Below are 13,709 nucleotides of genomic sequence, written 5' to 3'. Positions count from 1 at the left end.
TAGATATTACTACACTGTCGGAACTAGAAGCACAAGCATTTCGCTACACTCGCATTAACATCTGGTAACCATGTGTATGTGACAAATAATATGTGACTTGATTTGATTTATAGGCTAGGCCTAATATATTTATTTCTCAACTTTGTTAATATTAAGCACATTGCTTATCTTTACAACAGGAATATAGCCTACCTGGATAGCATGAAAATGAACCACGGGAAGAGCATCCTCCATTTGTTATTTTAAGTGTATGTATTTTTTCCCACTGTCCCTGTTTCGAGACAGGTGCATGATAATGGTCCATTCTAAATCCAAACAAATCTCACACATATATTATTTAGTATGTGTAAAGACAAGATTAGATCAAGAATAGTCTGATGGGTGACAATATTAGCCTATCACTTGTGAATGATATATTATCACTTGTGAATGATGCCCAGCATAAGACAAGAAACAATTACTTTTTTTGTGACATTTTCTAATCATAGTCACACACCTCATGTAGCCTAGCCCATAGGCCAATATGTTTTGATAAGGTTTGTATCACAACTAAATAACTTAAATTTAAACACATTAATTCACTTTACAAGGGGTGTAGAGTCTAACTGGCATACATAAGCAGCGCTTGAGTTTCAAGTTTGGGGAAGATCATTTTCACCATAAAAATGCACCTTTATAATAAAAGTATTACATGCATAATCGTATTGTGAAGAAATAGCCTAATAGTTTATCGGCATTTTAAACTAAACATTGTGATCTGTTGTGTCAGTCACATTGAATAAAAACGTTTTTTTTATGCTAGTGGTTGTATTAATTTGGGATCTATCATATCCCCAATATTGGAATATTAATTTCTCGTATAGAATAGAATAGGTCAACTTTTGTACTATGTGGGATAGTAGATTGACATAGGCTAGTGCTTTAGCTGTTCATTAGGCCTACTCATCTTGTTGCTTGATGAAAAATAAATGTGGACAGTTCTTTCAATATCTTCAATACGCACCTCGGAATTGGATAAGGACACCCGCAGTTGCATCCCCGATGTGTCTGTCTTCACTTCTAGCCTGTGAGAAATACCCGATGAAGTGACGGAGAGCCATGTGAGTGAGAGGTGCTTCAGACCCGGCAGCACTCAAGGAGAAGGGAACAATGCAGCACTCTGGGCCAAGGGCACAACGGCCACTGGCAGCAAAAGTCATGGATTTTTTTAGGATGCATTACTGCCACTCAAAGGGGATGTCACCTTAAAATTTGAGGCATTATCAAATTGTGAATGAGAGACTAATGTGCAAAAAAACAAAGCAGAGTTCATGCCTTTCAAGCAACTTTTTTCATCCATAGAGTCGTATCATGAAGATGACGCCAAAGAACATGGCTGAGGTTTTACATTCTCCCAACCAATTGTGCAATTTTGTTATTTTGTTTTTGCGTTTTGTGTAACTTATTTTTTTACTTGTGTACATAATGTTGATGCTACCGTCTCTTATGACTGAAAATAACTTCTGGACATTAGAAAAGTGATTACTCATTGCGGACTGGAAGAAACATTTTCCTTTAACGAGTTCGACGAGAAGGATATCCTGCTTTCACTGGAACAGGCACAGATCCACGCCTTTTGCGTGAAGAAAAGACGCCCGGAAAAAGGGATGCAGATCGGGGATCCTTCTGAGAAGCCAGAGGCGAGCGTGCAAACTCCCAATGCCTTCCATTCTCCTTGCTAATGTGCAATCGTTGGAAAATAAAACTGATAACCTACTATTAAGATTATCCTACCAACGGGACATAACAAATTGTAACATCTTATGTTTCACCGAGACGTGGCTGAACGAAGAAACTGACAGGCGGTATTTTCCATGCACTGGCAGAACAGAGACGCTACATCTGTTAAGACGAGGGGTGGGGGTGTGTGTCTTTTTGTTAATAACAGCTGGTGCGCGATGTCTAATATTAAAGACGTCTCGAGATACCTTATGATAAGCTGTCGACCACACTATCTACCAAGAGAGTTCTCATCTGTATTATTCGTAAGTCGTCTATTTACCACCACAAAGCGAAGCTGGCACTAAGACTGCTCTCAACCAACTCTCTAAGGTCATAAGCAAAGAAGAGAATGCTCACCCAGAAGCGGCGCTCCTAGTGGCCGGGGACTTTAATGCAGGCAAACTTAAATCAGTTTTACCAAAGTTTTACCAGCATGTCACATGTACAACCCGGGGGAAAACAATCCTAGACCACCTTTACCTTTCCCCCGCCCTCCATTTGGCAAATCTGACCATAATTCTATCCTCCTGATTCCTGCTTACAAGCAAAAACTAAAGCAGGAAGTACCAATGACTCGCTCAATACGGAAGTGGTCAGATGACACGGATGCTACACTACAGGACTGTTTTGCTAGCACAGACTGGAATATGTTCCGGGATTCATCCAATGACATTGAGGAATACACCACCTCAGTCATCGGCTTCATCAATAATCGATGACATTGTCCCCAAAGTGGCTGTACGTACATATCCCAACCAGAAGTCATGGATGACAGGCAACATCCACATCGAGCTAAAGGCTAGAGCTGCCACTTTCAAGGAACGGGAGACTAATCCAGACGCTTATAAGAAATCCCGCTATGACCTCAGACGAACCATCAAACAAGCAAAGCGTCAATACAGGATTAAGATTGAATCCTACTACAGTGGTTCCTCCATTAAAAGTTGCGAGCTTGCACCACGGGACTTAGAAGTACCCAGCGTCACGGCTTCATTGCTCCAGACCACCACAAGGGGGAGTTAGAGCACTCATTATGCCTTTGGGTCCCAAGGTTTTTATATGACCAATCATATTTAGAGGTTCCAATCATGAAATTTGACGCGAACCACCCTTGCCTTGTGGCGTTCTTCAACAAAGATGGCTGACAAAACATTACGGTGGAACCAGATGTAAGTTGTTATAACGTCATAACGAGTCAAGCTAAAAATTGACAATTGAGAGGAATATGTTAGTTAATGTAGAGACAAACGTTTGTACATATTTTTCTGTCACAAAGTTAATTTACAAAAATCGCTATTTAGCAAGTTATCTGACTAGCTGACATTAGCCAGCTAGCTAGTGTTAGGATAATGAATTTATAATTTGTGTTGTTTAATGTTTTAGGGACTCCTGAGAAAACCGTCTTGTGAAACAGTGGATGTAAAGAATCTAGCTAGCTAAAGCATTTACTGCAAATTGAATGTACAATTTTGTAAGCTTGCCTTGCAATGCACCTCCAGTTTCAACTGTTCTGCCTTATTATTATTCGACCATGCTGGTCATTTATGAACATTTGAACATCTTGGCCATGTTCTGTTATAATCTCCACCCGGCATAGCCAGAAGAGGACTGGCCACCCCACATGTGCTCTCTCTAATTCTCTCTTTCTCTCTTTCTTTCTCTCTCTCGGAGGACCTGAGCCCTAGGACCATGCCCCAGGACTACCTGACATGATGACTCCTTGCTGTCCCCAGTCCACCTGGCCGTGCTGCTGCTCCAGTTTCAACTGTTCCGCCTTTTTATTATTCGACCATGCTGGTCATTTATGAACATTTGAACATCTTGGCCATGTTCTGTTATAATCTCCACCCGGCACAGCCAGAAGAGGACTGGCCACCCCTCATAGCCTGGTTCCTCTCTAGGTTTCTTCCTAGGTTTTGGCCTTTCTAGGGAGTTTTTCCTACCCACCGTGCTTCTACACCTGCATTGCTTGCTGTTTGGGGTTTTAGGCTGGGTTTCTGTACAGCACTTTGAGATATCAGCTGATGTACGAAGGGCTATATAAATAAATTTGATTTGATTTTGATTTGATTTGACCTGAAGTAACATAGCCTGCTAACTATTTACTTGCTTATTGGGTAGTGGAGGATAAAAATAACTGTATGCCTATGGATGTGTGGCTAGCTACAGTATGTAGCCAATCTGTGTATGGACCCTAAAACATTAGGTTCTGAACTAATATTCATACAAATCTATGAACCTCAGCTGTCAGAGTTGTTGTATCAACTTCAAGTCTGAATGGCATTAATGAAGCCTATGGATAAAGTAGAATATAATGACTTTATTGTGCTAAGGATGCAAGTCCTACATACACATGTACTGTGGTTATTACCACGCATGAGATTCCTGCATTGTAGCCTGTACATTGAATATATTCACTGATCATATACTCTTCCTTGGTAAATAAAGGTGTGGTTCAGGTATGAATCTCTGAGACATTATTTTTCAGTCATATCAAACTCCATTATTTGAATGATGCTGTGTCTGCATGTATGTATAACAAATATACACTTCAACTGTGTTTACCGCTCCTGGGACATCAATGATTACACATTTTTCACTATGCAATAGACTAGAAACATGATTGATTTGTAATTCATATATACAGAGAACAACATATGCATATCTAACTCCCTTCATCTGCATTAATCTGAGGACACAGGATAGTATTTAAATTAGATACTTAATTTCAACCAGTGGAGAATGTGAAAAGCTTTATTGAAAGAAGTTCATTATCCAGGTGTTATAGATACATAAATGCATTATAATTATATACAATTTTAATATTATAAATACAAGTTCAATCTGTAATTCAATGCCCATATGGTGTGCATTATGAAACGAGGAAGAAAGACGAGGTGGGGAGAGAGGTGTAGAAGACAGAAAAGGAAAGAGGTAAAAACAGCGACAGACAGCATATGATTCATGAATTACAGTGCTACCCTAATATTCTCTCAGTTCATCACAATGGTGTCTCCTAACCAGCCTTGGGCCCCCAATTGGCCCGAAGGTTATCTTAAGAGCGGGTGAGTTGGCGATGACGGGACTGGCTTCTTCTCTCACATCAAAGCATACCTGCAGACGAGTGACAAATGGATAGAGAGATAGCATGAATAAGCATGTTTTTTTTCTATTCTAACACAGTTAAATCAGGAGGTGAAATGCAAAACTGACCTTGGATCATTACCTCTGGGACTACTACATCTCTTTAATAATGCTTACTGTTGACCCGACCATGTCACATCTCACCTATGATCATGCTGTGCCCTCTGTGTCAGCCAGTTCAGATGTGGGAAGGGTTCACCAAAACAGTTGATATAACCTAGAGGATTTAGGGAGAAAGGGGGGAGAGACGAAGTGAAGAAGAGAGACTGTTATTGTGTGTGTGTGGTCTCACCTGATGTCCACACTAAGTGGCTACATAGTACTTTATGCTGAAAAACAGACACAGATTTAGTCAGGGAGAGGTTGAAAATGTCAGTGAAGACACTTGACAGTTGGTCCGCGCATGCTTTGACTACACATCCTGGTGATCCGTCAGGCCCAAAGGCTTTGTGAATGTTGACCTGTCTAAAGGACAAACAATAGAAGATACTGTCAATAGAAGATACTGTATGTGACGCTGACACCTATCGGAGTGTACCTGAAACATTTAAATATAGAGGGCTATGTGTCTCACCACTTGGTTCTTGCAAGACTAACCCCCAGGGAAATCATGACTTGGCAGCAACAGTTAGTCCAGTGAAAATGGCTGTGTTTATGTGGTGTAAATCTGAAAACTAGCAGCTGACATCTTAAGGTTTTTTTAATTAATGCATGTGAGACAGGTTCCATGTACAACAAGACGCCTGAGATGGAGAAAAAGAACACAGAACAGTTTAATTACCTCTGGTTATGGACACTTTTGCCGGCAATAAATCTTCCACGGCCTGTTCCTCGGACAGTGAACATCTGGCAATATCTACATTTTCAACCCCTTGGTCAGCTCACTCTCTGAAAGTAAAGAAAACAGATTATTTTTTATAGATATGAAAACAATAACTGAGATATGACCGTTCAATCTAAGGCAGCAGATGTCATTTTTAGGACATGTCAATACAGCCCAGTGCTGCTTACCTGAGATGCCATCTTCGTAGGTGTCCGCAGAATTCTTGACGCACAACCGAAGATGCTGCCATATCCTGCCAGCACACCCACAAGCAAGCCACTCAGGAGCAGAATGATGACGCGTGGAAGAGGGAAAGGAATGAGGTGGGAACAGCAATTTGTTGCAAGTTGGGGAAGAGGGCTAATAGCTGAACAATAGACTATTCAACCTTTACTGAAGAATAGTCTAATAGCCGAGCTAAACTCCTATCACAGACCAGATTTTTCCTAATGACCAAGGGGTAGCTTGCTACTCAAAGTAATGACTTTTCAAATAAGTTACCTTACACGTTATGTTGGCTGACAATTTGTTTGCTACGCTGTCCTTACGAACCACATAGCAGATCATTACAGCAGTATGTACTGGTATGTTAGCTAGCTACCTAATGTTAGTAGTTATACAACAAACTTGCCAGAATTTTAACTAAAGGCTATCTAACTACCCAACGTTTATTGACTTGATTATTCTTGTCATTCTAAGCTTAGCTAAATGGTATAGTCGTTGTGCTTTCTCAATGGACATTCGGGTGCTTCTGTAAATTCGCTCTGGCTATCTATAGGCTGGACAATAGAACAAGTCAAAATTCACCCAAGGCTGAAAAGTGACACCGGCTCTGACGGTAGTCGGTTGTAGCAGGGCTTGAAAACTATTACGGACTACAAAGGGAAACCCAGACACAAGCTGCCCAGTGACTCGAGCCTACCATTTGAGCTAAATGCCTTTTATGCTCACTTTGAGGCAAGCAACACTGAAGTATGCACAAGAGCACCAGCTGTTCTTGATGACTGTGTGATAACGCTCTTGGTAGCCGATGTGAACAAAACCTTTAGACAGGTCAACATTCACAAAGCCTTTGGGCCTGACGGATCACCAGGATGTGTAGTCAAAGCATGCGCGGACCAACTGTCAAGTGTCTTCACTGACATTTTCAACCTCTCCCTGACTAAATCTGTAATACCTAAATGTTTCAAGCAGGCCACCATTGTCCCTGTGTCCAAGGAAGTGACCTGCCTAAATGATTTCCGCCCGTGGCACTCACGTCGGTAGCCATGAAGTGTTTTGAAAGGCTGGTCATGGCTCACATCAACAGCATCCTCCCGGACACCCTAAACCCACTCCAATTTGCATACCGCCCCAACAGATCCACAGATGATGCAATCTCAATCGCACTCCACACTGACCCATCTTACCTGGACAAAAGGAACACCTATGTGAGAATGCTGTTCATTGACTGCAGCTCAGCGTTCAACACCATAGTGCCCACGAAGCTCATCACTAAGCTAAGGATCCTGGGACTAAACACCTCCCTCTGCAACTGGATCCTGGACTTCCTGATGGGCCGCCCCCAGGTGGTAAGAGTAGGCAACAACACGCTGCCAACAACACGCTGGTCCTTAACACTGGGGCCCCACAAGGGTGTGTACTTAGTCCCCTCCTGTATTCCCTGTTCACCCACGACTGCGTGGCAAAACACAACTCCAACACCATCATTAAGTTTGCTGATGACACAACAGTGGTAGAACCGATGTCACGTTCGTCGTAAAGATGAGACCAAGGTGCAGCGTGGTATGCGTACATTCTCTATTTATTAAATGAACGCTGAACAAAAACAATAAAGAACAAACGAAACGTGAAGCTATATAAACTAGTGCTGACAGGCAACTAAACATAGACAAGATCCCACAAACACCAAAGGGAAATGGCTACCTAAATATGATCCCCAATCAGAGACAAAGATAAACAGCTGCCTCTGATTGGGATCGATATCAAGCCACCATAGACATACAAATCACCTAGACCTACAAAAACCCTAGACATACAAAAAACCCTAGACAACACAAAACTAGCGTACCCACCCTAGTCACACCCTGACCTAACCAAAATATAAAGAAAACAGAGATATCTCAAGTCAGGGCGTGACAGTACCACCCCCCAAGAGGTCCCGGCCACAAACCTGAACCTATAGGGGAGGATCCGGGTGGGCATCTACCCTTGGTGGCAGCTCCGGTTCTGGACGCAGCCCCCGCTCTTTATGCTGATCCCTCCACCTTTGTAGAACCGGACCGGATCATCGCCAGATGCCCCGGACGGGGAACTGTCGCTGGAGACCCCGGACTGGGGACTGTCGCTGGAGACCACAGACTGAGGACCGTTGCTGGAGACCCCGGATTGGGGACCGTCGCTGGAGATCCCGGACTGGGGACCGTCGCTGGAGACCCCGAACTGGGAACCTTCGCTGGAGTTTCCGGACTGTGGACCGTTGATGGAGGTTCCGGACTGTGGACTGTCGGTGGCGGTTCCGGACTGTGGCCCGTCGTTGGAGACTCCGGACTGTGGACCGTCGTTGGAGGTTCCGGACTGTGAAATGTCTCCAGAAGCTCTGGACTGGGAACTGTCACCGGACGCTCTGGACTGGGAACTGTCGCCAGAAGCTCTGGACTGGGAACTGTCGCCGGAAGCTTTGGACTGAGAACTGTCCCTGGAAGCTCTGGACTGGGAACTGTCGCCGGAAGCTCTGGACTGGGAACTGTCGAGGCTTCAAACCAAGCTGATTACCTATTGCAGATTCAGTCTTCCCAGCCTGGTGCAGGTCTAGAATTTTGTTTCTGGTGTCCTTTGACAGCTCTTTGGTCTTGGCCATAGTGGAGTTTGGAGTGTGACTGTTTGAGGTTGTGGACAGGTGTCTTTTATACTGATAACAAGTTCAAACAGGTGCCATTAATACAGGTAATGAGTGGAGGACAGAGGAGCCTCTTAAAGAAGAAGTTACAGGTCTGTGAGAGCCAGAAATCTTGCTTGTTTGTAGGTGACCAAATACTTATTTTCCACCATAATTTGAAAATAAATTAATAAAAAATCCTACAATGTGATTTTCTGGATTTTTTTCTCTCTCTTTTCTCATTTTGTCTGTTATAGTTGAAGTGTACCTATGATGAAAATTACAGGCCTCTCTCATCTTTCTAAGTGGGAGAACTTGCACAATTGGTGGCTGACTAAATACTTTTTGCCCCACCGTACATACGGAATGAGTAATGCAGATATGTAAACATCATTATTAAAGTGGCATCAATAAAGTGACTAGTGATCCATTATTAAAGTGGCCAATGATTTCAAGTATATATATAGGCAGCAGCCGCTCTGGGTTAGTGATGGCTGTTTAACAGTCTGATGGCCTTGAGATATTTTTCAGTCTCTCGGGTCCAGCTTTGATGCACCTGTACAGACCTCGCCTTCTGGATGGAAGCTGGGTGAAGAGGCAGTGGTTCGGATGGTTGTTGTCCTTGATTATCTTTTTGGACTTCCTGTGACATCGGGTGCTGTAGGTGTCCTGGAGGTCAGGTAGTTTGCCCCCGGTGATGCGTTGTGCAGACCGTATCACCCCCTGGAGAGCCCTGTGATTGTGGGTGGTGCAGTTGCCATACCAGGCGGTGATACAGCCCGACAGAATGCTCTCAATTGTGCATCTGTAAAAGTTTGTTAGGGTTTTTGGTGACAAGCCAAATTTCTTCAACCTCCTTAGGCACATTCTTCACCACACTGTCTGTGTGCTCCCTCTGCAGTTTCGTGAAGTCCACGATCGGCTCCTTTGTTTTGTTGACATTGGGTGAGATTTTCCTGGCACCACACTCCCAGGGCCCTCACACTCCCTGTAGGCTGTCTCATCATTGTTGGTAATCAGGCCTACTACTGTTGTGTCATCTGACTTGATGATTGAGTTGGAGGCATGCGTGGCCATGCAGTCATGGACAGGGAGTACAGGAGGGGGCTGTGCACTAATCCTTGTGGGACTCCAGTGTTGAGGATCAGCGAAGTGGAGGTGTTTTTTTACAACCTTCACCCAGCTGGAGGCGGCCCATCAGGAAGTCCAGGACCCAGTTGCACAGGGCGGGGTTCAGACCCAGGGCCTCGAGCTTAATGATGAGCTTGGAGGGTACTATGATGTTGAATGCTGAGCTATAGTCAATGAACAGCATTATTACATAGGTATTCCTTGTCCAGATGGGATAGGTGTCACGACTTCTGCCGAAGTCGTTGCCTCTCCTTGTTCGGATGGTGCTCGGCTTTCGACGTCACCGGTCTTCTAGCCATCATTGATCCATTTTTCATTTTCCATTGGTTTTGTCTTGTCTTCCCACACACCTGTTTTCAATCCCATTCATTACCTGTTGTGTATTTAACCCTCTGTTTCCCCTCATGTCTTTGTCAGAGATTGTTTTATTGTCAGTGTTGTTATTTTGGTGCGCGACGGGTCCTCGTACCCATGTTTTTTTCATGTCTGTACCTATTAGTGTTATGGAGCATGTTCTGTTGACATTTATTAAAAGACTCCATTTACACTTCATTTTGACTCTCCTGCGCCTGACTTCCCTGCCACCTATACACACGATGCTGACAATAGGGCAGTGTGCAGTGCGATGGCGATTGCATCATCTGTTGATCTATTGGGGCGGTAAGCAAATTGAGGGTTTTAGATAAGGTAGAGGTGATAGGATCCTTGATTAGTCTCTCAAAGCACTTCATGATGACAGAAGTAAGGGCTACCGGGCGATAGTCATTAGTTCAGTTATCTTTGCTTTCTTCTTACAGGAAAAATGGTGGACATCTTGAAGCAAGTGGGGACAGCAGCCTGGGATAGGGAGAGATTTAATATGTCGGTAAACACTCCAGCCAGCTGGTCTGGGAATGTCCTGAGGATGCAGCTTTAGGATGCTGTCTGGGCTAGCAGCCTTGCGAGGGTTAACACGCTTACTCACGTCAGCCACGGAGAAGGAGAGCCCACAGTCCTTGGTAGCGGGCCGCGTCGGTGGCACTGTGTTATCCTCAAAGCATGCAAAGAAGGTGTTTAGCTTGTCCGGAAGCAAGACTTTTTTGTCCGCGACATGGCTGGTTTTCCTTTTGTAGTCCGTGATTGCCTGTAGACCCTGCCACATGCGTCTCGTGTCTGAGCCATTGAATTGTGACTCCACTTTCTCTCTATACTGATGTTTGCCTGTTTGATTGCCTTACTGAATAACTACACTGTTTGTGTTCGGCCATATTCCCAGTTACCTTGGCATGGTTAAATGCAATATTTTACGCTTTCAGTTTTGCACGAATGCTGCCATCTATCCACGGTTTCTGTTTTGGTTAGGTTTTAATAGTCACTGTGGGTACAACATCTCCTATACACTTCCTAATGAACTCAGTCACCGTATCAGTGTATTTGTCAATATTATTCTCAGAGGCTACGCGGAACATATCCCAGTCCGCGTGATCAAAACAATCTTGAAGCGTGGAGTTGGATTGGTCAGACCAGCATTGAATAGTCCTTGGCACGACCAGCATTGAATAGTTCTGGTCACAGCTACTTCCTGTTAGAGTTTCTGCCTATAGGAAGGGAGGAGCAAAACGGAGTCGTGATCAGATTTGCCAAAGGGAGGGCGGGGGATGGTCTTGTAGGCATCCCGGAAGTTGGAGTAGCAGTGGTCGAGTGTGTTAGCAGTGTGAGGACTACAGTCAATGTATTGATAGAACTTTGGCTGCATTTTCATCAAATTTGCTTTGTTAAAATCCCTGGATACAATAAATGCGGTCTCAGGATATGTGTTTTCAGTTTGCATAAAGTCCAATGAAATTCTTTGATTCTCTTGGGAGGTAATACGGTTGGCATTTTATTGTGAGGTATTCTAGGTCAGGTAAACAAAAGGACTTGAGTTTGTGTATGTTATCACAATCACATCATGAGTAGTTAATCATGAAACATACACCCCACCCTTCTTCTTCCCAGAGAGATATTTATTCCTGTCTGCGTGATGAACTGAGAACCCAACTGGCTGTACGGACTCAGACAATATAGAGCCATGTTTTTGTGAAACAGAGTATGTTACAATTACTGATGTCTCTCTGGAAGTAAATCCTCTCCTTGAGCTCGTCAACTTTATTATCCAGAGACTGAACATTAGTGAGTAATATTTGGAAGGGGTGGTGTGCGCTCCTCCTGAGTCGGACTAAAAGACCACTCCGAGTACCTCTACTCTGCCGGCGGTGTTTTGGGTCGGCCTCTGGAATCAGTTCAATTGCCCTGGCAGTACGAACTAAGGATCCGATTCGGGGAAGTCATATTCCTGGTCGTAATGCTGGTAATGCTGGTGAGTTACCTCCGCTCTGATATCCAATAGTTCTTCCCGGCCATATGTAATAACACAAAACATTTTCTGGGCTAATAATGTAGGAAATAATACTTAAAAAACAAAATACTGCAAAGTTTCCTAAGAGCTAGATGCACGGCAGCCCTCTCTGTCGGCGCCATTCAACAAATACTAAGTGACCTAAGTGACTTTCAGCGTGGTATGAGCATTGGTAAGAGGGGCGCTGGATCCAGTATCTCAGAAACGTCCACCCTCCTGGGCTTTTCACACATGACAGTGTCTAGGGTTTATCGAGAATGATGTGAAAAAAAACCATCCGCAGTCCTGAGGGTGAAAACAGCTCGTTGACGAGAGAGGTCGAAGGAGAATGGCAAGAATCTTGCAAGCTAACAGGCGGGCCACAAACAGACATGTAATTGTGCAGTACAACAGTGGTGTGCAGAACGACATCTCGGAACGCACAACTTGTTGATTCTTGTCTCGGATGGGCTATTGCAGCAGACGACCACCCCGGGTTCCACTCCTATCAGCTAAAAACAAGAGGAAGCGGACACGCGATCACCAACACTGGACAATTGGGGAGTGGAAAAAACATTGCCTGGTCCAACGAATCCCGGTTCCTGTTGCGTCATGCTGATGGCAGTCAGGATTTGGCTTAAGTTGTTTGAGTCCATGGACCCATCCTGCCTGGTGTTAATGCTACATGCTGGTGGCGGGGGTGTACCGGTGTGGTGAATATTTTCCCAGCGCATGTTATGTCTCTTGATACCAATTGAGCAATAAAGATTTCCGACACCTTATAGAATCCATCACCTTATAGAATCCATTCTGGCTGTTCTGGAAACAAAGGGGGTACTAGATGGGTCTACCTAATAAACAAACCACTGAGTGTATTTCTAAGTTTAATCTAAGTAGTCTACTGATAACACGTGTCCAAACTTCAGGTGGCTAGTTGGATCTGTCCTTTGCTGAACTTGGTTTTCTCCATCACTCTTGTTGTTTGCTAAGCAGCTGAAGAGATGCATCATTCTCTCCCTTTTGTGGGGATTGTGGTTTGTGGTTGAAATGACTAAGCAGGCAAGGAGCAGAGGTAAGCTTATGGGCGAGGCCGCTATGGAGAAAACAATCCATTGTTGAAAAAATATATTAGTGTAACATTGGGTGAGTCATTTCAAGTATTTATTTGTACAAACATTTTAATGAAGCCTAATGACTACTCCCTGAGGGATGTTGTCTGGATTTTATAGACGTATTCCTCTGAATAGCCTTTCTCTGGCTTATTTTCTAAACCGATTTCTATGGATTTGCCTGCAATATATTGAGGGGACGAGGTATAGAGGTATAGAGGTATAGAGTGAATTAATTCAAATAAGAAATATTTACTGCACCAGGATTTACATGAAATTATATAATTAGTTTCATTCCAATCTTAAGTTTTTGCGCTCAAAGGACGTCTCCACATCTTGCCTACAAACAGTGACAGCTGGGAAAATTGCTGATACAATAAGTACTCAACAAGAGCACAGGAAAATCTGGACTACTATCTATCAAGAGGTTCGGAAAAATGGTCATTGCTGAAGTCCCTTGCCCCCCCACACATATGTCCTGAGTCCAAATGTCTCTTGGCTGTCTTT

This window comes from Oncorhynchus mykiss, chromosome 24 (genome assembly GCF_057628025.1).
Source record: "Oncorhynchus mykiss isolate SJ-2025 chromosome 24, ASM5762802v1, whole genome shotgun sequence".
Lineage (NCBI taxonomy): Eukaryota > Metazoa > Chordata > Actinopteri > Salmoniformes > Salmonidae > Oncorhynchus > Oncorhynchus mykiss.
The sequence above is the reverse complement of the archived record's forward strand: the minus strand, read 5'-3'. Positions refer to the sequence as shown.